The following is a 25015-nucleotide window of genomic DNA, read 5'->3' on the forward strand; positions in this document are numbered from 1 at the left end:
TTATTTTCCATGTCAAACTGCAATGTGGGTTTATAAGTGCCATAGATAAAAATCGACTCAGAGACTACTGGTTGTTAATTTTTATCAATTAATAATCAATGGGAACCATTAGAATTAGTACCTTGGAATTAGGACAGTCTCTCATCAATGGGTTCAGTTTCAAATGTAAGGAAGACTAAATTCTACAAGAGAACAGAAATTGCTTTGTTTGACCCCTGCCTGCTTTTTTCCAACCTAATCTCTCAACAAGCCTGCCATGAACCCTAAGCCAGCATTCCCTGAACATACCCACTCTCAAACATCCATATATTTTGCACATGTCGTGGCCTAAAGAGTTTCACCCCAGGCCTCACTCTGCCTGCCCATCTTAACAAACTCTCTCACACCCTTTTAGCCAAAGCAAAACTGTTGCCCCTTCTAGGAAATCTTCTCTAAAGGTCTTTTCCAATGAGTTGGCTCTTTGCATCAGGTGGCCAAAGTATTGGAGCTTCAGCTTCAGCATCAGCATCAGTTCTTCCAATGAATATTCAGGACTGATTCCCTTTAGGATTGACTGGTTTGATCTCCTTGTGGTCCAAAGGACTCTCAAGAGTCTTCTCCAGCATCACAGTTCAAAAGCATCAATTCTTCGGCACTCAGCCTTCTCATGGTCCAACTCTCACATCCACACATGACTACTGGAAAAACCATAGCTTTGACTATATAGACCTTTGTTGGCAAACTAATGTCAGCTTACCTGTAAGTGAGGATAAAATGCAGACAGAATACATTGCCATCTCCCACGTGGTGGAAAGGTTCCCCTGCACATCTCAGTGAGGAAACTTCTGAAGAGCACGTCCTCTTACAAAGGACCCATCCCTCTGTCAGAAATGGTCCCCTCTGGACCAACCCTGCTCCAGTTCAGACCTTGAATTTCAGTACAACCCTTGAACAGAAATATGTGTCACCTGATCTGATTTCAGCTGAACCATTTCCAAACTCTAGTTTACCTATGATTTGACTTGAAAATCTTACTCTGGTCTCTTTTCCTTTTGCTTTTTTCCTATGACTTTTCATTCCAGAGCATTTTATATGACTTCTCAGCCAAAAGCTTCTGGATGGGGCTTCATAGATGGGGCTTCGTGGAGATTCCCCTTTTTAAAAGAGCTTACTTTTAAAATATGCTGTTATTAATCTTCTACTGTTTAAAAAAATTCATTATTCATATTTCCATCGCTTCACATTTAGAAAGATCTACTCCTTATTGGTCAGTCCCATCACACAAACGCATTCTGATCTGTTGCTTCTGTAACCACGGTGATGACCACGGCTCTGACAGTCCCCTCTGAGAGAGTGGGTCCCAGCTCAATAGTGACAGCCTTGGATTCTTCAAATACTAATCTCATGTGCCCAACAGCCTACTATACCTATCTATTGGGGTGACTTGGCATAATTTTAAATAGGATTCTCCCACAAACCAAAAGCATCTACCCCTAAAACAGCTCACCAGCTTTTAGCTGTTAATCATATATCAGCTTCTTTAGTCATGAAGGTAGAACATTTCTAGTTTCCTTTGCTTGCTTTCTCCACCAAAATCAGACTTGTCCTCAGGTCCTGACAACTGTGTTTTCAGCTACATGGCAACTCACGTAGTTATTACATTTATTGTTGTTTAGTCTCCATGTCTGACTCTTTTGAGACCCCATGGACTGTAGCCCGCCAGGCTCCTCTTGTCCATGGGATTTCCCAGGCAAGAATACTAGAGCGGGTTGTCATGTCCTTCTACAGGGGATTTTCCCAATCCAGGGATCAAATCCAGGAACCTGCGTCTCCTGTGTTGTCGGTAGATTCTTTACCACTGAGCCACCTGGGAAGCCCTAGTCATTACATTGCATGCACCAAATGTAGTCCTTTCTGTTCCTTCTGAATTTTCTGTAACACCCACAAGATGTCAAAGCACTTGTCCCCATGCTGGTTTCCCACCAAAGGACTGTACAGAGGTCATTTAAATATCCCACACTTGATTCCTTCCTCTAGTTTTTAACACAGTCAGATGTATGTAATTCATCAAAATTTGTAAATATCAGATAGAGATTAAATCACAGGCTTCTTCATATCACTGTTTTCTAGGTTCACACTAAGCAGTACTTCCTGCTTGGACTATTGCATTCTCCTGTTTAACTCTTTTTCCCTGCCTGTGAATCTGTTATTTTATCTAATACATTACACACTACATTAATTTTCCTGTTATTTCACCTTGTCCAAAAACTCTTAATGGTTCCTCCTTGTTTAATGAAGTGAGAAAATCTCCTTTGCCTAGCATTTGGGTCTCTTTAAAATTTTAGGCCCAACCTATCTTTCCATCTTTATTACCCACTACTGTCCTAATTGTTCCTTTCCTTGGTATTTCCTGGCGATGGCTCTATCAGTATGAGGATACTCATTTCCCATTTTCTTCTACCCTCCTGGTCCCCAGAGAATTTCCCTCCATTTGTTTTTAGTGCTGTGTGACCAGTGTGAAAGTTAAGTGAACCCTCTAGGCCTGGCATACTTCACTGAAGGTCTCTGTGAGGTCCTTCTTCTGTTTATATTTGTTTGTATTACTTATCTCTCATCCTCACGTCTTTTTCGTCTCCAATCACATAATACATATCCTTCTATGATATCTATGTATGTATATATTTATTTACATATATATATAACACTATCTAGATATATATACATTTCTTTTAAAACATGGAATATTGTTTTTGTGAACTTGAAACTTACATTAATGATATTATGTTATAGTATTTTTCTGATCTCTTCAATTTGCCTCCTTTTGAGTGTAATGCCTTGTAAATCTAGGTCATTATCTCCATCTGCTGCATTTTTACTTTTACTCATCCCCACCCTCTAGTGTAAGTATCTAAGTTGTCTCCAGTTGCTAGCCAGTAAAAGCAGTGCTCTGGAAAGCATCTTCATGCCAACTTAATTCTACCATACATGTCAAATTCAAACCTAAATACCACCCCTACAAGTAAACTGCCATCAGAAATATACTTTTTCTTTAAACCTTTCATTCATTCATTCAAACAATATTTACTGAGTCCCCACTATATTATATCCCTTATTACAGATTCTGGAGGTCTGGCAGTAAACAAAAAATAAATAAGTAAATCCTTAGTAGAGTCACATGCTGTCAATTGCAGTCATATGCAATCAGTACAGAGAGGCAATAACCAAATAAACAGGTTAAATAAACAGAATGGCCCTTACTGACATGGGCTATGGAGGAAAATAAAACAGAGACACAAGACCGAAGGTCCAGTTTGAGAGAAGGCTATAACTTGAGGGAACAACATTCCTGGTAGAGGGAACAGCATGTGCCAAGGCCCTGAGGCAGGAGTACCTTAGGCACACATGTTTGTGGATGGCAAGTAGGCTACTCTGGCTGGAGGAGGGTAAGTGAGAGGAAAGAACAGAAGATGAGATCAAAGAGATTACCAGGAACCAGATAAAGCTCCATGGGACACAAATTCTACTTATCTCAGCTTCTCTCACGGGACTTATCATTTTCAGGCTTTGTTAAAGTTTTATGGATTATCACCTCAACCAGATGATCTATTACTTACCTTTGTGAAAAAACAAGATGCAAAGGTCCAACCTGTTATGAGTCTTTCCGGAAGACACATTGAGAAGAAGTAAAGAAGGTTGCATGAAAGTAGGGATGTATGTGGAACCATATGCACAGTATTGGGCATTGTGCAAAGATTATAAGAGCTCTAGTCTAATATATACAGTTGTAAGAGTGATAAATACAAGAGAAAAATATAAGAATGCAGTTTCATAAAAATATGGGTAGCAGCACAAATATAAGAATCAAATCCCTTAAAGACATTATTACTGCTCACAGAAATTTAGTCTATTTAGGGCTCGCGTCGTGTCACGGCAGATACATTCTCTGTCTGACCCTGCAAGATTGAAGTCCACCGTATTAGAATTATGTCTTGGTGCAACTGAAATAAAACCCAGTTAACTGTGTATTAAATATATCAAGTTTCATTTTCTCATGTAGACAACATAGAAGCAGACAATACAGAACTCATGAGGACACTTCATAATCATAAGAAAACCAGGTTTCTTCTATATCATTGCTTCTTAGCCTAGGCTATTGACTCATGAACCAATATGGCTGCTTGAGCTCCAGTCATTACACTCACATTTCAACAAGCAGTAAGAAAAAGAGTAAGGGCATATGCCGTCCCTTTTAGGACACTTCCCCAAAGTCACACAGTGATACTTCCAAAGATCCCTCTTGGTCAGATCTGATTCCAAAACCACACCTTGCAAAGGAGATCAGAAAATACAGTATTTATTCCAAATGGCCATAATTTCAATTTTAAAAAGTCAAATATTCCATAAGCAAGGGAATAGGAGAGAAAAAAACATTGAAAAACAAGTGTAGTTTCCCATAAAACTATTTCTCCCCTCACTTTGCTCCAAATAAGATTCTAGTAGCCTAGAAAGATACATAAATTATAGCAATTGAGCCTGTTTTAAAATAAGTGAGAATGGAGAAAGCGACACACAGACAGGGATATTAAGCTAACCCTGAAATGAAGTTAATAAAATAATAACTATGATAGAGAGCCAGGTATTTGCTACAGGAAATTAATTAACTTGGTTCTCACTTTTCTAACAGAGAACCCAATGAAGAAAACTTGATAAGTTACACAGTTCAGTTTCCACAAGATAAAAACAGGCTGATAGTTCAGGAAAAGCATAGCTATCCAGGCAAGAGAGGATTTTTCTCAGGGGAAGCCTACCTATTCATTTTCACTTGGGAGGAAGCATTTTTTAAGGGAAGAAAGATTGGTGAAGTAGAGAGAAGGCTCAGAGTGGAGGATGGGGTGAGAGAAGAGAGTGAACAGTATTAAAACATTTTTGAGTGCAGGGGCAAAGAGGATGGAGATGGGAGTCCAAGAAAGTAGAAAGCAGGGGGTTCAAAGTGAGGCACAGTAGGCTGGGCCCATCGAGCTATCCAAAAGACCCACATGAAGATTGCACAATGCTATCCTCCTGCTACTGATCTAGCCCTTAGTTTACTCATAATTCCCACCAGAAATGCAAAACAGATGAGTATTTGCAAAGATCTGAGCCAGCAGGTGACAGGAGAGGTGAAGAGGTTTCCATTTACTACCAGAGTCTACCAACCAGTACTCTTGGCCACCATTTCATCATCCTTGTCTTAGAAAAAGAGAACATAGGAAGGCTTGTGCATGGCTTGTGGGGCAGAGGGGACTTAAGAGACACCCAACAGTTGTTGAAGTCTTGGCAAGCACCCCGGTTTCTCAGATTGGGCTGCCTTGAGTAAACAGCAGAACTTTCTGATTCTTCTTCATCCATACAAAGACTGTAATAACTTTGCTCATAAAGCTATTTTGAGAATCAATTTTGAAAGCACAAAATGTAAAGTTATTGTCACACAACAACAGGGAATAAATAGTCATACACTTACTTCTACCCTCCTAGAGCAAATTCCCCAAGATAATAGTAAATTGGATCATTTCACTCCATTGATTGTTCCCCTCATGTGGAATCTAACTCATTTGGTGTAGTCCCACTTTTTTATTTCGTGTTTGTTGCCTGAAATTTCGGTGTCCTATCCATGAATGAATTCTTGAATGATTTATTGCCAAGACCCACATCAAAAGGCTTTCCCCCTTTTGCGTTCTAGGAGTTTTATAGTTTCAGGTCTTATGCTTATGTCTTTAAGCCAGGTTGAGCTGCATTTTTGTGTACAGTGTAAGATAAGAGTCTAATTTAATTCTTTTGGTTAAAATAGTCTTTTTATGCTTTGTTGAAGATATTATCTTTTACCCATTGTGCATTCTTAGCATCCTTAAGATTTGTTGATCACATGTTCATGGATTTACTTCTGGGTTTTTTATTCTGTTCCACTGACTGATTGCTTTTCAGTTATGAAGCTGTGTCCTACTTTGCCATGCCATGAACTGCGGCACACCAGTCTCCTCTGTCCTTCACGATCTCCCAGAGTTTGCTCAATTTCATGTCCATTGTGTTGGCGATGCTATCTAACTATCTCATCCTCTGCTTCCTGCTTCTCCTTTTGCCTTCAATCTTTCCCAGCATCAGGGTCTTTTCCAGTGAGGTGGCTCTTATGTCTGACTTTATGCCTTTACCATACTATTTTGATTATTGCAACTTAGCAACACATTTTGAAATAGGAAGTTAATGCCTCCAGCCTTATTCTTCCTTCTCAAGATTATTTGGCTACCCTTAGTCTTTTACTGGAGAAGGAAATTGCAACCCACACCAGTATTGTTGCCTGGAAAATCCCATGGACGGAGGAGGCTAGTGGGCTGCAGTCCATGGGGTCGTTAAGAGTCGGACACGACTGAGAGACTTCACTTTCACTTTTCACTTTCAAGGATTGGAAAAAGGAAATGGCAACCCACTCCAGTGTTCTTGCCTGGAGAATCCCAGGGACAGGGAGCCTGGTGGGCTGCCATCTATGGGGTCGCACAGAGTTGGACACGGCTGAAGCGACTTAGCAGCAGCAGCAGTCTTTTGTAGTTCTATATGAAACGTAGGATTGTTTCTTTATTTCTGAAAAAAAAAAAAATGCTACTGGGATTTCGATAGAAATTTCACTGGATCTGTAGATAGCTTTGGGTAGCATGGACTTTTTAATAATACTAAGTCTTCTAAATCATGAACATTGGATGTCTATAAAAAGCAACCTGTGAAATGAGAGAAAATATTTGTATATCATATATCATAAAAGGGATTAATCTGAAAATATATTAAGAACTCCTATAACTCAATAGCAAGAAAATTTATAACCCAATTTTAAAATGGGTTGAGGATTTGAATAAACATTTCTCCAAAGAAGAAATACAAATGGTCCACAGATACACAAAAAAATGCTTAATGTCACTAATTACAATTAAAATGCAAACCACCTAGTAACTGTCAGTGTGGCTATTATTTTTTTAAAAAGACGACAAATGTCAGTGAGGAAGTGGAAAACTGAAACCTTTACACCTATTGGTAGGAATGCAATACAGTGAAACTTATGGAAAAGAGTACACAGTTTTCAAAAAAAAGAAATTTACAAAGAATTGTCAAGTGATTCAGTAATCCCACATTTGCATACTAGTTTAAAAGAATTGAAATAAGAATCTCAAAGAGATATTAGTACTTTCATGTTCAGTTCAGTTCAGTCACACAGTCGTGTCCGACTCTTTGCGACCCCATGAATCACAGGACGCCAGGCCTCCCTGCCCATCACAAACTCCCGGAGTTTACTCAAACTCATGTCCATTGAGTCGATGATGCCATCCAACCATCTCATCCTCTGTCATCCCCTTCTCCTCCTGCCCCCAATCCCTCCCAGCATCAGGGTCTTTTTCAATGAGTCAACTCTTTGCATGAGGTGGCCAAAGTATTAGTTTCAGCTTCAACATCAGTCCTTCCAGTGAATACCCAGGACTGATCTCCTTTAGATGGATGGTTGGGTCTCCTTGAAGTCCAAGGGACTCTCAAGAGTCTTCTCCAACACTACAGCTCAAAAGCATCTATTCTTCAGGACTCAGCTTTCTTTATAGTCCAACTCTCACATCCATACATGACTACTGGAGAAACCATAGCCTTGACTAGAAGGACCTTTGTTGGCAAAGTAATGTCTCTGCTTTTCAATATGCTGTGTAGGTTGGTCATAACTTTCCTTCCAAGGAGCAAGCCTCTTTTAATTTCATGTCTGCAATCACCATCTGCAATGATTTTGGAGCCCAGAAAAATAAAGTCAGCCACTGTTTCCACTGTTTCCCCATCTATTTGCCATGAAGTGATTGGACCGAATGCCATGATCTTAGTTTTCTGAATGTTGAGCTTTAAGCCAACTTTCTCACTCTCCTCTTTCACTTTAATCAAGAGGCTTTTTAGTTCTTCTTCACTTTCTGCCATAAGGGTGGTGTCATCTGCATATCTGAGGTTATTGATATTTCTCCCAGCAAACTTGAGTTCAGCTTGTGCTTCATCCAGCCCAGTGTTTCTCATGATGTACTCTGCATATAAGTTAAATAAGCAGGGTAACAATATACAGCCTTGATGCACTCCTTTCCCGATTTGGAATCAGTCTGTTGTTGCATGTACAGTTTTAACTGTTGCTTCCTGACCTGCATACAGATTTCTCAAGAGGCAGGTCAGGTGGCCTGGTATTCCCATCTCTTTCAGAATTTTCCAAAGTTTATTGTGATTCACACAGTCAAAGCCTTTGGCATAGTCAAGAAAGCAGAAATAGATGTTTTCCTGGAACTCTCTTGCTTTTTTGATGATCCAGCAGAGGTTGACAATTTGATCTCTGGTTCCTCTGCCTTTTCTAAAACCAGTTTGAACATCTGGAAGTTCATGGTTCACGTACTGCTAAAGCCAGGCTTGGAGAATTTTGAGCATTACTTTGCTAGCATGTGAGATGAGTGCAATTGTGCAGTAGTTTGAGCATTCTTTGGGGTTGCCTTTCTTTGGGATTGGGATGAAAACTGACCTTTTCCAGTCCTGTAGCCACTGCTGAGTTTTCCAAATTTGCTGGCATATTGAGTGCAGCACTTTCACAGCATCATCTTTCAGGATTTGAAATAGCTCAACTGGAATTCCATCACCTCCACTAGCTTTGTTCATAATGATGCTTCCTAAGGCCCACTTGACTTCACATGCCAGGATGTCTGGCTCTAGGTGAGTGATCACACTATTATGATTATCTGGTTTGTGAAGATCTTTTTTGTATGGTTCTTCTGTGTATTCTTGCCACCTCTTCCTAATATCTTCTGCTTCTGTTAGGTCCATACCATTTCTGTCCTTTATTGAGCCCATCTTTGCCTGAAATGTTCCCTTGGTATCTCTAATTTTCTTGAAGAGTTCTCTAGTATTTCCCATTCTATTATTTCCCTCTATTTCTTTGCACTGATCACTGAGGAAAGCTTTCTTATCTCTCCTTGCCATTCTTTGGAACTCTGCATTCAAATGGGAATATCTTTCCTTTTCTCCTTTGCTTTTCACTTCTCTTCTTTTCTCAGCTATTTGTAAGGCCTCCTCAGACAGCCATTATGCTTTTTTGCATTTCTTTTTCTTGGGGATGGTCAATGGGTACAAGGTAACTGCTAATGGAAGTTCATCAATGCATTCAAATTGGAGAAATGTAGGCAGGGCAAATCTGGCTATAAGTTGCATCAGGTTGTATATTATGTCTGTATTTTCATCACTGTTTTCCCAGTACATTGAATATAGTGGGCGATCAGTAAATATTTGAAGAGTGAATAAATATAGTAAAGAACTCTGGGAATCCATATTTACTCTATTTACATATCTAAGTATATATGGTAAACAAACAAAGGAAATATATATATATACACATATGTATGTATTTATAGAGCTAGTGTTAGCTACTCAGTCATGTCCAACTCTTTGTGACCCCACGGACTGTAGCACACCAGTCTCCTCTGTCCATGGGATTCTCCAGGCAAGAATACTGGAGTGGGTAGCCCTTCCCTTCTCCAGGGGATCTTGCTGACCCAGGGTTCAAATCCCTGTCTCCTGCACTGCAGGCAGATTCTTTACTGTCTAAGCCACCAAGGAAGCACTATATATATACATATATACCTATGTGTACATATATACACTATATATATACATATATGTATACATATATACACATACATACATATATACACATACATACATATATACATATATACACACTATATATATACACACACATATACATGTATATATATATATCCATGTGCCGAAGCACTAACCTTCAATGTGATGGGATTCAGAGATGGGGCCTTTGGGAGTAGACAGGTCATGAGGGTGGAACACTGGGAACAGTGCCCTTATAAGAATAATCAGGAAACACCACGCTCTCTCTCTCTCCTGTCTCCATCACATGAGGTCATAGGAAGAAGCCAGGGTGAGAACTCTCATCAGAATCTGAATCTCAATCTGTCAGCACCTTGATCTTGGACTTGTCAGCCTCCAAACTATGAAAACTAAATATCTGTTGTTTAAGTCAGTCTACGGTATTTTGTTATAGTAGGCTAAGCTGACTAAGATATATATGAATGCTATTTGAAGAAACAGTGAGACAGGCAATAGAAAGCTGATTTTCACCTGAAGGGTTCAGGAATATTACAAAAAAAAAAAAAAAGGAAAAAAAAAAGAACAACCTTAAATCTTGAATTTAACACGAAATCAATGTACCAAAAAATGCTAAAAAATGTTACGAGAAGTTACTAAAATCATCTAACAGTTCCATTTGTTATTTTTTTAGAATTTCATTTTTTACATTTGCTTGTATGGCTATTATCAAGTGCAAATACCAGTAAGTTCTGTTTTATTTCCTCTCACCCCATAGGAAATATGCCATTCATTCATTCATGCATTTATTATTTTTTTAATAAACAATTACTGTATGCCAGCTAAGAGTTCAAGCCCTATGCTAGGTAATTAATGAGAAAATTGAACACTTCAGCCCTCAGAGACTTCTGAAGTCTACCTCATGAAGGTATCAGTCACCTGCATAGGTAATCCTCAAACAGTGGGTTAAGAAAAATGGTAGCGGCAAAAACACAGTTTGCAACAGCAGCATATAGGCTTAGGACCTGGTCTACAATCAAAGAGAGGGGAAAAATGATTTCTCTAGGAAGTGAATCTTAGATCACTCTTGAAATTGCCTGGAAACAATATTGTCTTTAGAAAATGGGAAGAATTTTCTGTACTGCTTAACAGTAGCATATTGCATGGAGAGACAGATGCCATGGCCATGGTCTGACTAAACACGTACCCTAAGTATGACATACCCACCACCGCACCTTCTTCCCAGGTCTACGGCAGGCATAGCTAACCGATCACAGCACTCCCAGGAACCCTGAGGCAGCCTCCGAATCCTTCTCCCCACCCCACCGCCACTCGTGTCTCTAGGGAGTCCATTTCAATCCGTCTGAGGGCAGGATGAAATCATCTGGCCATGTCTGCAGCAGCTGAGGGGGAGACTTTGGAGGTTACAAACGGGGAAAGCAAAGTAACCAAATGTGTGATTTAAAAGATCTCTGCTGTAGAACTATAGATAGCAGATTTGGGAGCATGGGGCGGGGGGGGGGGGGGGGAGACAAAAGGGAAAGAATATTGTTATGTTTCATATATGAATCACCATAGAACATAAAGTCTTCCCATAACCTGTGTGCAAAAGGAAATTAAAATGCAAGTGATATGTAGCCCATAGAAGGTACTGGGTTGGCACTGTATTTGGCCCTATTACTATACTGTAAATGCTCAGTCATGTCGGACTCTGAGACCCTGTGGACTGTAGCCCACCACCGTTCCTCTGTCTATGGAATTTTCCAGGCAAGAATACTAGAGCGGATTGCGATGCCCTCCTCCAGGGATCTCCCCTACCCAGGGATCAAACCCCCATCTCTTGCACCTCCTGCATTGGCAGGCGGGTTCTTTACCACTGCACCACCTGTAACCTGATTTTTGACCCTATAATTAACACAAATTCCAAAGGGAACAAATACTAAAACTTTCCCTCAGAAGTTTCCACATCTTGGCTCTGCTAACATTTCCTCCTGGAGGATGAAGGTGCTAAAGTTTATTTAGAAAAAAAAAAAAAAAAAAGTCATCTCATAGAGAATGCCACCTTTAAGGATGTTATTTGTAGCTACTGTTTTACCACCAGAGAGTAGAGAGCTAGAAACTCCAATAAGAAAAACTCAACAAGAAGGGAATAATGATTTCGTTTGGACGACACTCCTGTTACAGCCAGAGCAGTTAGTGACTTTCAAAATAACCTCAACTGGGCTTGTTGAATTAAGAGACTGAAACCATTTTTTTTTTTTAATATCCCAACAGAGCTGCCACTTGCCAGTCGATTTGTCTTTAATTCCCAGGCCTCTCTGGTTTGTTTGCAGCTACATGTTTTGTTTTTTGTTTTTTTTTCTTTTTAAGTGCATGAGGAAGGTTGGAGTTTTGATAATCCATGTCCGCCCAAAGGCTCCAGGGATGCAGGGAAGCAAACAGAGCTAAGTTGAGAAGGGGACGTATCGGCAGAGATAGGATGAGATAGGAAGGCCTGCTCTCATTACACAGGTGAGGTTTTCCCAGGAATGCTGGGGACGTCACAAATCAAGCAGAGGGAATCAGATATTGAACACCAGGCATTTAGCGAGAGGAGACAGGAAGAGGAGATTTGTGAGCCGGTTTTATATACGGGTAGGATTCTGCAGATTTGAGGCGCCTGGGCCTCTCCTGAAGGGCTTCTGTGGTGCTTATCGCTGACAGGTCTAGACTGGAGGACAAAGACACCAGCCTGAAAGGTGCAAGAGGTGCGGGGAAGGCAAGGCAGAGGACAGCGGAGGAGAAGGGGAGATCCCTTTCTCAGAGGACTCAATGCCGAAGGAGTGAAAGCAGAACAGAGTTGTGCCATTTCCCTTGAGAGAGAGGGAAAGAGAGAAAGAGGTGTTTATTTAAAGGTGTTCGAGGAGGTTGGGAGTCTGGGAACTCTGCCTTCACCCTCTGACTATCTGCAACCCCATAACTAAAATACGTGTGTGTGTGTGTGTGTGTGTGTGTGTGTGTGTGTGTTAAGTTGCTTCAGTTGTGTCCGACTCTTTGTGACCCTATAAACTGTAGCCCACCAGGCACCTGAGTCCATGGGATTCTCCAGGCAAGAATACTGGAGTGGATTGCCAAGCCCTCCTCCAGGGAATATTCCCGACCCAGGGATTGAACCTGCATCTTCTACATCTCCTGCGTTGGCAGGTGGGTTCTTCATCACCGGTGCCCCCTGGGAAGCCGAAAATACATTTATATCCCACTATTTTCTATTTGTTTTGTTTGTTTCAGGGAAGGGGCATCAAAGGAAACTGGAAAACACTATTAAGAGACAACTATTAAGACGTTTAACTTCATTGATCTATGCTTATGCTTTAATCTAGAAAGCAATTAAAAATAATTTTAATGGCAAAATGTGTCCCCCGCCTCCAAATCTATCAAAACTTGCAACGTCCTTTTACCTTGCTTTCAATACCTAAAACACAAACCCTCTTCTTTCTCTTAAGGACCAACTGTTAGACTCCAGAGAGCCATGGGAGTGAAGAGTGAAGGAAGTGATGCCCTGTCAATTACAGTGAAGGCAGTGATGCAGTGAGAATCACACCTTCCGTCTGGGCAGGTCCAGGCCACTTCCACATGACCAACCATTCCAGAGTCAGTCACCAAACAGGCAGGGTCCGCACAAAAGTCTGTCAGAGGTGATCTACCTGAGGCAGGCATCCTAGAGCACCCCCCTAGACTGTTCCCTGTGAACCTCTCATCTCTCTCTTCAACATTATCCCTCTCCCTCTCCCCACCCAGCCAAAATTCTATCATCGCCAAAGGAAGATTCTGAGCAAGGATTTCTGACTCAGATAGTCCAGAGCAGAGCTTCTGCAGGCTAAACAAATGTGATTTTTCTTACTAATATGAATCACCCTCCCAGCAAAACCTTGATTGGGTGGTGGTTGTTGTTTAGTCAGTATAAGCAAAACTAGAAAATATTTGGAGTTGAATGAAAATGCTAATTGTTGTTGTTGAATCACTAAGTCGTATCTGACTGACTGTGACCCCATGGACTGCAGCACGCAGGCTTCTCTGTCCTCCACTATCTCCGAGTTTGCTCAAATTCACGTCCATTGAGTTGGTGATGCCATCTAACCATCTCATCCTCTGCCATCCCCTTCTCCTCCAGCCTTCAATCTTTCCCAGCATCAAGGTCTTTTCTAATGAGTTAGTTCTTCGCATCAGGTGGCCAAAGTATCGGAGCTTCAGCTTCAGTATCAGTCCTTCCAATGAATATTCAGGGTTGGTTTCCTTTAGGATTGACTGGTTTGAGCTCCTTGCTGTCCAAGGGACTTTTAATCAGGTATTTTCTTTTAATAAAATGATTATGTCCATTTGCTGTGTTACTAAAAATTCTCTTCTTGGAGAAAAGGAAGGAAGGAGAAGATAAAGAGACATCTCATTTGCCACAGGTATGCCTTCTGCTAAGTCGCTTCAGTCGTGTCCGACTCTGTGTGACCCCATAGACGGCAGCCCACCAGGCTCCGCCGTCCCTGGGATTCTCCAGGCAAGAACACTGGAGTGGGTTGCCATTTCCTTCTCCAATGCATGAAAGTGAAAAGTGAAAGTGAAGTTGCTCAGTCATGTCCGACTCAGCGACCCCATAGACTGCAGCCCACCAGGCTCCTCCATCCATGGGATTTTCCAGGCAAGAGTACTGGAGTGGGGTGTATGCCTTCTAACTCTGTAATATTGTGTAATATCTCTTCACTTCTACACCTAGAGACATTAGTGGTAAGGCAGGTGAGGTGTTTCTTTTTTTTTTTTTTTTTTTGGTTCTTGAAGGTTTCTGTTTTGACAAGACCTCTTTAAAGACCTGCCAGCTCAGCTGTAAAAATTTGCTGTGGATTGAAACTTGGCAGTTACATTTGCAGTCCCAGAGCAGCATTTTTTTTTTAACACTAAATTTGGACTAAATCTGTTAAGATTCTTCTCGAAATTGTGAGTGTAAAAATAAAATTCAGGAGCTTCATGAGTTCCTTGATATTTTGTGTTCCTACTATGTGAGGAAAACAGATTCTGATTTCTAAAAAAAGACAAACTGCCAGTCTCCGATTAAAAATTCTTCCTTGGGTGTGTGCCTGTGTCTGTGGGCTAACTTATCTAAATATACAGTATACTCATTCACGTATCACACGTTCACGAACTTTAAGCCATTTCAGATAAGGCAATGTTAAGCACACTTCAGGGCCCCCATCTCTCAGTCCCCATTGGGAAGCTGGTGGGCGGGCAGGCCCAGAGGAAGAAGGAAGAGTATCAGAGTCTGTCTCCCTCTCTGCATCCTGAGATGGCAGGCAGGGGAGAAGGGAACGGGTGGTCCAACCAGGAGCACAGGCCCCTTGACAGAGGCCCAGATGAGACGGGGCAGCTGCCGTTGACAGACACTACTCAGCTTGTTAATAGAGCAGTTGGGTTTCTTCCATTTGATGTACGTGTCTCCCGTCTGTGACCACACACAAAAGGGTTAATGATAGCCAGGCTCGCACTCAACCTTCTCACAAGCTCTTTTTTTCTCAGCCCAGAGATGTAGGAAAACATATCTCTTATTTGCCTGTATTTGGCTCACTTCTTTGTATTGTTTTTTCCTATATTAAGATGGTCCCCCAAGAGAATGTTTAACGATGCATTGAGCGAAATGTCTCATGCCAACCCCTGTTCTTTCCCCCTGGACCCTGACAACAAATCATTTGTGTCAGTTTCTCCTGGGGACCTCCAAGGCTTCTTGATGGAAAAAAGGAGTAGAAGAAACTGTACCTTTAAATTCTCTTCATTTTATACCATTCTGCACCTTGCTTTTCCAGTTAATAAGTGTTGCATATTAGTGCTTAGAGATCTTCCCTGTTTGCCTCCTATGCCTCCAAAGTCACGTTGTGTCAACATGGTCAGTCATCCACCTGGTCTTCTGTATTGTGCTATTTCTAACCTTTTCTTATTATTAATAAATAATTATTTATATAATAACAAATATAATTAAATAATAAATATTGAAGTGATTAAGAACATGTTCTCTGTATTCTAACTCATAAATTTATACTTGTATCTTCATAATTATTTTCTTTTGTTTCTCCAACATTTGGAATCATGTAATACATACATCAGATACGTATCTTATCTTCTTTGTTTTATTTTTTATTGATCTAAGCATTTTATGTCATGACCATTTGCAAAACGACTTATATTCCAAAATTCTGCCATACATTTCATCAATATTAAATTTTGTATTTTTTGTTTGCATTCCCTCTTTGACCCAATAATTAGCACTTTTATTTTGCTTTCTAAGTGAGAGGGCCTTGTTCTGAATTGAACTGTAGATTCAATGCATGGTTGCCAGATAATTTTGCTGTGCTATTTTTATATTTCTACTTTATTAGAATTTACTGAGATTTTCTTTGTGTCTTAATTGGCATGTGATCAGTTATTTTGTGAAGGATGTATGAGCACTTAAAAAGTAGGAGGAGTTTTGGGTATTTGAAATATATCCAGAAGAGTTAACTTACTGTGTTCTTTTATTGTTTGGGTTCTTTTTTTAACACTAAGAGAGGTGAGTTTCAGCCTCTAGTTAATCAGTGAACTTCTTATATCTGCTGTGTTTTCTGTTTCAGGGAAGTTCCCAATGTCATTTGCTGTATAAATATTCTTAATTATTTTATCTTGTCTGAATTGTAGCCTTGAGCATTATAAGGTCTCATTTCTGTCATTATTAATGTTCTTTGGCTTGAATTCCTCCTTGTTTCATATTAAGATTATAACCTTTATTTCTATTTCTGTTTGCATTTTCCTGGCATAACTTTGTCCTGCTATTTAACTTTTCTTAATCATTTTTAGTTTTCTCTTTTGTATATAGCATAGAGTTATGTGTGCTTTGTAACCCAATCTGAGTTTTTTTAAGTGAGTTAGGTCTATTTTTATTTACTCATGTAACAGATAAGTATGTTCGCTAGGCTGTAATACCAATTCATATAATGTTTATATTTGTGTGTATGCATGAATATGCATGTTTAATTTTCACAATGTGCTCTCTTTTTTCAATTTGGTTTGCTATTGTTGGTTTTCTTGTTTAATATTTAGAAAGTTATTTGTTTTGTTCTTGGAATTACTTTACATTAAACTTTTATATAATGTCCCTAATTCTCTCTTTGCTTTAGATATTATATATTAGTTTCTTATTAAAAGCAACAATTAGTTTGTAAGCCTCTTTCCTTTCCTTCATCACCTAATTTTAAGCAATACAATTACTGTCTTTTATTTTGCCTTGTGCTATACAATAAGTTAAAACATTTACTGCCTGTTTTGTCAGCTTTAGATGATAATTTTGGACTCCCAGTTATCACCTCTGAAAAGTATGATCTTACAGAACTTTCAATCATTTTTTCCCATTCTCCCATTTTTATTGATATACTACTTCTACATTTTCAGAGGGTATAAAATATACATGTTTAATTCAGTTCAGTTCAGCCGCTCAGTTGTGTCCGACTCTTTGTGACCCCATGAATCACGGCACTACAGGCCTCCCTGTCCATCACCAGCTCCCGGAGATTACTCAAACTCATGTCCATCAAGTTGGTGATGCCATCCAGCCATCTCATCCTCTGTCATTCCCTTCTCTTCCTGCCCCCAGTCCCTCCCAGCATCAGGGTCTTTTCCAATGAGTCAACTCTTCGCATGAGGTGGCCAAAGTATTGGAGTTTCAGCTTCAGCATCAGTCCTTCCAGTGAACACCCAGGACTGATCTCCTTTGGGATGGACTGGTTGGGTCTCCTTGCAGTCCAAGGGACTCTCAAGAGTCTTCTCCAATACCACAGTTCAAAAGCATCAATTTTTTGGCGCTCAGCTTTCTTCACAGTCCAACTCTCACATCCATACATGACCACTGGAAAAACCATAGCCTTGACTAGATGGACCTTTGTTGGCAAAGTAATGTCGTTGCTTTTTAATATGCTATCTAGGTTGGTCATAATTTTCCTTCCAAGAGTAAGTGTCTTTTAATTTCATGGCTGCAATCACCATCTGCAGTGATTTTGGAACCCAGAAAAATAAAGTCAACCACTGTTTCCACTATTTCCCCATCTATTTTCTATGAAGTGATGGGACCAGATGCCATGATCTTAGTTTTCTGAATGTTGAGCTTTAAGCCAACTTTTTCACTCTCCTCTTTTACTTTCATCAAGAGGCTCTTTAGTTCCTCTTCACTTTCTGCCATAAGTGTGGTGTCATCTGCATATCTGAGGTTATTGATATTTCTCCCGGCAATCTTGATTCCAGCTTGTGCTTCTTCCAACCCAGCATTTCTCATGATGTACTCTGTATATAAGTTAAATAAGCAGGGTGACAATATACAGCCTTGATGTATACTCCTTGACAATATACTCCTTTTCCTATTTGGAACCAGTCTGTTGTTCCATGTCCAGTTCTAACTGTTGCTTCCTGACCTGCATATAGGTTTCTCAAGAGGCAGGTCAGGTGGTCATCTCTTTCAGAATTTTCCACAATTTATTGTGATCCACATAGTCAAAGGCTTTGGCATAGTCAATAAAGCAGAAATAGATGTTTTTCTGGAACTCCCTTGCTTTTTCGATGATCCAGCAGATATTGGCAATTTGATCTCTGGTTCCTCTGCCTTTTCTAAAACCAGCTTGAACATCTGGAGGTTCACGTTTCACGTACTGCTGAAGCCTTGCTTGGAGAAATGTACATGTTATTTTATTACAATTACTTATAACTTTCCTCTGAGTTAGATATATTTAAAATGTACCACTAGTTCTTTTCCCAAAATGGCATCAATCTCATCTTGTTTGGCCAAAGCTCATTCTCTAGTGGATTCCTCAGCAATATATGTTCAGATTGGTCTTTATAACTGTGAGCAACTTGCCTGCATATAAAATGTTCAGATTACACTTTTCCTCTTCAGATGCCTTATAAATTGTTTGATGATGTTTGCTATAGGATGTTGCTGTTGAGAAGCTTGCTGCCAACCAACCCAATATTCTTTCCCTTGAAAGGGCTTTCCTTTACCTGAGTGCCATAAAGACACTTGCTTTGTCTTCCAAATCAAATTGCAATCAGTGTTGAGTCCGCATTAGCAGTTTGGGGTCAATTTTCACTTTTGGTGACACATTAACATCTGTTTCATTTCAAGAAAAATGATATGAATTATAGTCTTGATATTTGTTCTTTGTTCCACTGTGTTTATTTTCTTTTGGAGGAATTTCAATTGTAGAAATATTAAATTTCCTTCTCCTCTTCTCTATATCATTTTTTCCACATCCATTTTTTAAATATATTCTTTTCCTATTGTCTCAGTTCTAATCTTTTTGTTCCCAATTAGTCTTCAGACCATGACTATTTTGTTTTGTTCTGCATAATTTAGTCTTCATTTCTAAAATGGTATTATTCTTTCATTGTTGGTGAGCATATATTAATGAGACATTTTTGAGACTTGGCTCTTACAAGGGTGGCAAGGCCTATATATGTATGTCTGTGTGTGTGTGTGTATATATATATGTTAGTGTGAATAAAAATTAAAAGCTTACCATCCCTTTCTGCACCAAGTTAAGCATTTAGCTTTAGGAATGGATATGATATTGTGGTGACTGCTCTGAAAATCCTATTTCACAGGTGACCCACACAGTTTATTTAGTGAAATATTGTAGAATACCATAGTCATCTAATCAAAATAGTTCATTAAAGCAGAGAATCAGTTTTAAAATTATATATGAAAGCAATAATATAGGTAAAGTATATGTGAAAAATATATGTGAAATATACATATATTTCATGTTTTAAGTAAAAATATTTTTTGATTAATCAATAGTCAATCCCTGCTTTCAACATGGATGACCAGTGATTAAAGTTCCACACCATTTTACCATTTCAAAAGCATGATTTACACTCAATGTGAATTGAGTGTGATTCAATTCATTAGAAGTCTGTGACTTCTAATTTCAGTTTCTTTAAAGATGATGCAATGCAAGGCCCCTTGGGAAAGAATATGGAAGGAAGAGTTGATCTCTCAAAAATTTCCTGATAATTTAAATTCCTCTAATTCACACCTGAAACAACAGCAAAGCTTTAATAATTTTTCAAATTCTTATTGAAATATTTAACTTTGTTTTCATGGGCACAGCAACAATTTTCACAGTTATATTTCACTATATCATATAATGTTTAATTAACATATATTGTTATAATAACAAACTCAACTAGCATCTACCCACTGACTCTTAGATCTAGAAGGAGCCGATGTGGGTGAGATACTAAAAAGGAGCCTACAGCCTACATTGGGTGGAGGCATCAGTCAGTATCTTTTAAAGAAAGAGTTGAAATCACTCGTTAATTTAGTGAGTCAGCTTTGGACATGCCAATTAAAAGAGTTTCTACTGCTTTGAGAGTTTATAAAGCTATTCCAGGGCATCCAAGGCTTTCCAGGGCTTTTCACGCATTATAGAGGTGGGATGAACCTCTCAAAGAGTATACTCTCTACTCTGCTGCTGGGAAACAGAGACTCAGAATTCTGCTATCATATGCTCAGCGTTACAGAATTATGGTACTTCCCACCTCACCCCTCTGTTATTTCTGAGTGCTGAGTCCTTCCTCTGTGCAATTCGTTTCTGTGATCACATCCTCGCCACCTGCCCCAGCATCTTCATCATCTTCTGTAGGGAGTTCGTTGTGTTCAGGACCCTCTAAGATATGCTGTAGTGATTTTATTCCTTTGCTTTATTCCTCAGTATCAATCCTGCATTCAAAATACATCACTTCTAATTTTCCATTTTATTTCTAATGAAGCAGCTAAGTTGCATTGATGAGCTTCCTTCACAAGATCATTAAGATTCTTGGTTTATCAGGGAATTCTAACCTTTAAGTGTTAAGAAAATGCTATGGACTCAATGTCTGTTTCCCACCCCCCCCTTAAAATTAATTATTTAAGCTCTGATACCCACTGTATTTAGAAGTGCAGCTTTGGGGAGGCAAACAGGTTTAGATGAGGTCATGGAGGTTTAAAACTCAACACTCAAAAAACTGAGATCATGGCATCCAGTCCCATCACTTCAGGGCAAATAGGGAAAAAATGGAAACAGTGGCAGATTCTATTTTCTTGGGCTCCCAAATCACTACAGATGGTGAATGAAGCCATGAAATTAAAAGACATTTGCTCTTTGTAAGAAGAGCTATGACAAACCTAAACAGCATTTTAAAAACCAGAGACATCACTTTGCTGACAAAGGTCTGTCTAGTCAAAGCTATGACTTTTCCAGTAGTCATCTATGGATGTGAGAGTTGGACCATAAAGAAGGCTGACTGAGTGTTGAAGAACTGATGCTTTCAAATTGTGGTGTTAGAGAAGACTCTTGAGAGTCCCTCGGACAGCAAGGAGATCAAATCAGTTAATCCTAAAGGAAATCAACCCTGAATATTCATTGGAAGGACTGAAGCTGACGCTGAAGCTCCAATACCTTGGCCACCTGATGCGAACAGCTGACTCATTGGGAAAGACTCTAATGCTGAGAAAGATTGAGGGCAGGAGGAGAAGGGGACGACAGAGGATGAGATGGTTGGATGGCATCACCAACTTGGTGAACATGAGTTTGAGCAAACTCTGGGAGATGGTGAAGGACAGAGAAGCCTGGCATGCTGCAGTCCATGGGGTTGCAAACAGTTGGACACAACTTAGCGACTAAACAACAACATCCACAGCAATGAAGGTGGAGCACCCGTGATCAGACTAGTAGCCTCCTAGGAAGGAGGAGACCAGAGCCTCCTCTCTTTTTGCTGCCATGTGAGGACACAGAAAGTAGGTGGCCTTCTGCACATCAGGAAGAGAGCCCTCACCAAAACTCAACCCTGCCCTCACCCTCTTCTCAGACTTCCAGTCTCCAGAACTATGAGAAGTAAATTTCTATTGTTTAAGACACACACTCTTAAATGGTATTTTGTTAAAGCAGCCCAAACCAGCTAAGAAAACACTAAAATAGCCTGAAAGTCATGCAAATTAGCCTCAACATAGTGTCCCTTAGCAGACATGGGAAGAAATAGGAGGGCAGGAAGGCCAGAAGGGGCTGACCTAAGCCATTGCCTGAGGGGACAGTGGCATCTCCCACACCGGGGGAACTTCTGTGAGACCATACCACATATTGTGACGTAACATAAATAGGGTTAAAGCAGCTAAATGTTTTTAGAGAACCGGGAGAACTTGAGATCCAATAATTTTCAAAACATGAGGTTACCCACTCCCTCATTTCCAAAGCTACACGCCATCTCTTCCTCCTTGTTTGTTTTTTATACTCTTGCTTTCTTTCTCACTTGCCTTCCTATTTCCATTCCTCCTTTTGGAGGTTTTCACTTAAAGATTTACAGACTGTGCTTTGCACTCGCTTAGTGAAGAGGTGTTACAAAACTGTATATAATAAACACAGAAAAGCCTTAGAAGGAAAATGTGTTTTGATATTAGATGGTAAGGTAATTGCTTATATAAAGGCACATTGATTCAGAGTTGAATGAAAGATCTCAGTGGGAAAAGCAGGTTAAAATCTATGTATATTATGATCACAGAGAAGCACAAATATAAATATGTATGCATATACACACACACACACACACACACACACACATATATATATACCTACACATTGTATTGAATGAGTGAATGCTAAGAAAGAAAATTTGAAAGAATAAACGCCAAAATGTAAATGTTAATCCCCAGGAAAAAAGGAACTCAGATGAATATATGTTACAAGTATATCAAAACACATTTTAACCCACTATAGAGCTTAATGTCAGTCTGGTTTCTCTTGTACGCCTTCCAAGGAAATCTACTCACTGAAATACCAAAGCACCATTCACCTCCTGTGCATAGTCTTGAGGGCATTAGAATCAGCTTTCGGTGTGTGCAAGTTCATAGGTCTGTATAATGGGGTGATACAAAGGTATTAGGGGAAATCAGTCAGAATGAACGGTCACAAAATGTGAAAGATCACAATTTAAAATCAGAACCAAATATATATATATATATATATATATATATATATATATATATATATATGCCTACAGTCATCAAGTACAAGGACCAATAAGACAAAACACAGTACTTCTTCATCCTACTTGTGTGTCAATCAACTAGAGGGTAACAGAGGGCACTTGCACAAGCTATCAATCTGCCTGGAGCAAATGCTACTCAAACACAAAAATCTTCTTTGTCAGCACACTGTCAAATGTAGAGAGTAAGGAATTATTAATACAGGGAAAATTTGAGGGTCTTTTATTGATTTATAAAATTTTTCTCAGAAGTGGGCCTAAAGCAAAGCTCGGAAAAGAAGAAGTTCAAGGGGCTATGAAAGTATAAACTGAAGTTAAACTGGAACATCACTGTCTCTGTTGGTCCCGGTCCATTGAGCCCTATATTGAAAGAATTCTTACTTACTGATTTCAGAAGAGTAAACACAAATGCTGCAGGAGAGAGAACAGATAAAAGGAAGGACGGTGTAATATAAGTCTGACTTACAGATGGAGTAGTGTTGATTAGAAAGCAAAGTATTGATATCCTGGTTTTCTTTACCTGTGCTCTCCCTTCAAATAAGAAGGGTATAAATTCATCTGATTTAATAACAAGTGATCTTGAACAAGATCACAGTCAAGTTGCCAACCATTCATTCATCCAGCAAATATTTATTGAGGCACTGCTAGGTGCCCAGCGATGTGCTGAGGATGTAATAGACTCTGAGATGCAGTCTTTGCCCTCAAGGAATTTATTTTAAGTTCAGGGAAGAACTAGTTAAAAGTAGCATTTCCATAGAAATCACTTTTCTATTTTTTTCTTTCGGTTTTATTGAGATGCAATTGACATACTGCACCGTGTAAAGTTTAAGGCATATGGCAGAATGAACTGACTTATATATATCGCAAAATGATTACTACAATAAGTTTAGTTACCATCCCTCACTTCATATGGTTAAAAAAAGGAAAAAAAATACTCCTTGTTCTGCTCGCCATAGGCAAGTAAAGCTGATTGTCGTAAAGTAACGGCTGATGTTGAGATATTACTGATACTCTTCCAGCACTGAAGGCTCTTTCGGACAGGCTACAGCGGACCTGCTTCAGCAGGGGCCTGACTTTTTCTAAACCAGTTACTCGAGTTTCCAGGTGCTTCCCTCCCACTTCAGTTTGGTCCCGGGACGGTGGCGAAGAGGCTCGCGTGAGGCGGAAGTACCGGCGTGTGGGTGTGCGCACCCGGGCCTGAGGCGCACGTGGCGCGGGTAGCAGCGAGCGCGTCTTTCGAGGCGGAGGTCGCGGAGGATTTAATCGACGTGGCGGCTTCGGTCGCGGCGGCAGCAGCAACCACCACTTCCAAGGTGGAGGCGGCGGCAGAGGAGGGTTCAGACAAGGGGGCGGCCGGGGAGGCTTTTAACAAAGGCCAAGATCAAGGACCTCCAGAACAAGTAGTTTTATTAGGAGAGTTCCTGCCTCCTTATGAAGATGACATAGTGTGTAAATGTACCACCGATGAAAATAAAGTACCTTATTTCAATGCTCCAGTTTATTTAGAAAACAAAGAACAAATTGGAAAAGTGGATGAAATATTTGGACAGCTTAGAGATTTTTATTTTTCAGTTAAATTATCAGAGAACATGAAAGCATCTTCCTTTAAAACACTACAGAAGTTTTATATAGGCCCATATAAGCTGCTGCCGTTGCAGAGGTTTCTACCTCGACCTCCTGGTGAAAAGGGGCCTCCAAGAGGCGGTGGCAGGGGAGGAGAAGGAGGAGGAGGAGGCAGAGGTGGCAGAGGTGGTGGTTTTATTTTATTTTATTTTTTCATTTATTTTTATTAGTTGGAGGCTAATTACTTTACAATATTGTAGTGGTGGTGGTTTTAGAAGTGGAAGAGGAGGTGGAGGTTTCAGAGGAGGAAGAGGGGGTGGTGGTTTCCGAGGAAGAGGACATTAAGTGTAACAGTTGACAGAAACTTCACCAGTTGACTTCTGCGTTAACCTCATAATTTACTTCAGTGGATCAGAAACTTGTTTCTTGAGCAAATTTTGAAGAACTGGTCATTTAAGAAAAGTGGAGCTAAAATGTCAACGTCATGCAAAAATGAGTGCGGCAGAACAGGCAATTTGCTTCAAAAGAGTATGAATAAGTGTTTTAACATTTTGTACAATGTTCGGAACTTTGTGGGTGTTTAATAAAGGGACAGCTTTTATTTGGACCATATTTGAATTTTGTAAATAAAGTGTTTTATTTCTTAAAAAAAAAATACTCCTTGTGATGAGAACTCGGGGATCTATTCTCTTAGCAACTTTCATATATACCACGCAGCAGTGTTAACTATAGTCATGGACTGTACATTACATCTGTAGTACTTAATTATCTTATAGCT

General features: G+C 39.8%; 1 pseudogene; it reads left to right on the forward strand.

Moving 5' to 3' along the window:
• LOC122433987 overlaps positions 1 to 24756 on the forward strand; it is a 35864-nt pseudogene extending 11108 nt beyond the window's left edge.
• The last annotated feature ends 259 nt before the right edge of the window (positions 24757 to 25015 follow it).

The sequence above is a fragment of the Cervus canadensis genome, chromosome 33 (assembly GCF_019320065.1).
Source record: "Cervus canadensis isolate Bull #8, Minnesota chromosome 33, ASM1932006v1, whole genome shotgun sequence".
NCBI classification, from domain to species: domain Eukaryota; kingdom Metazoa; phylum Chordata; class Mammalia; order Artiodactyla; family Cervidae; genus Cervus; species Cervus canadensis.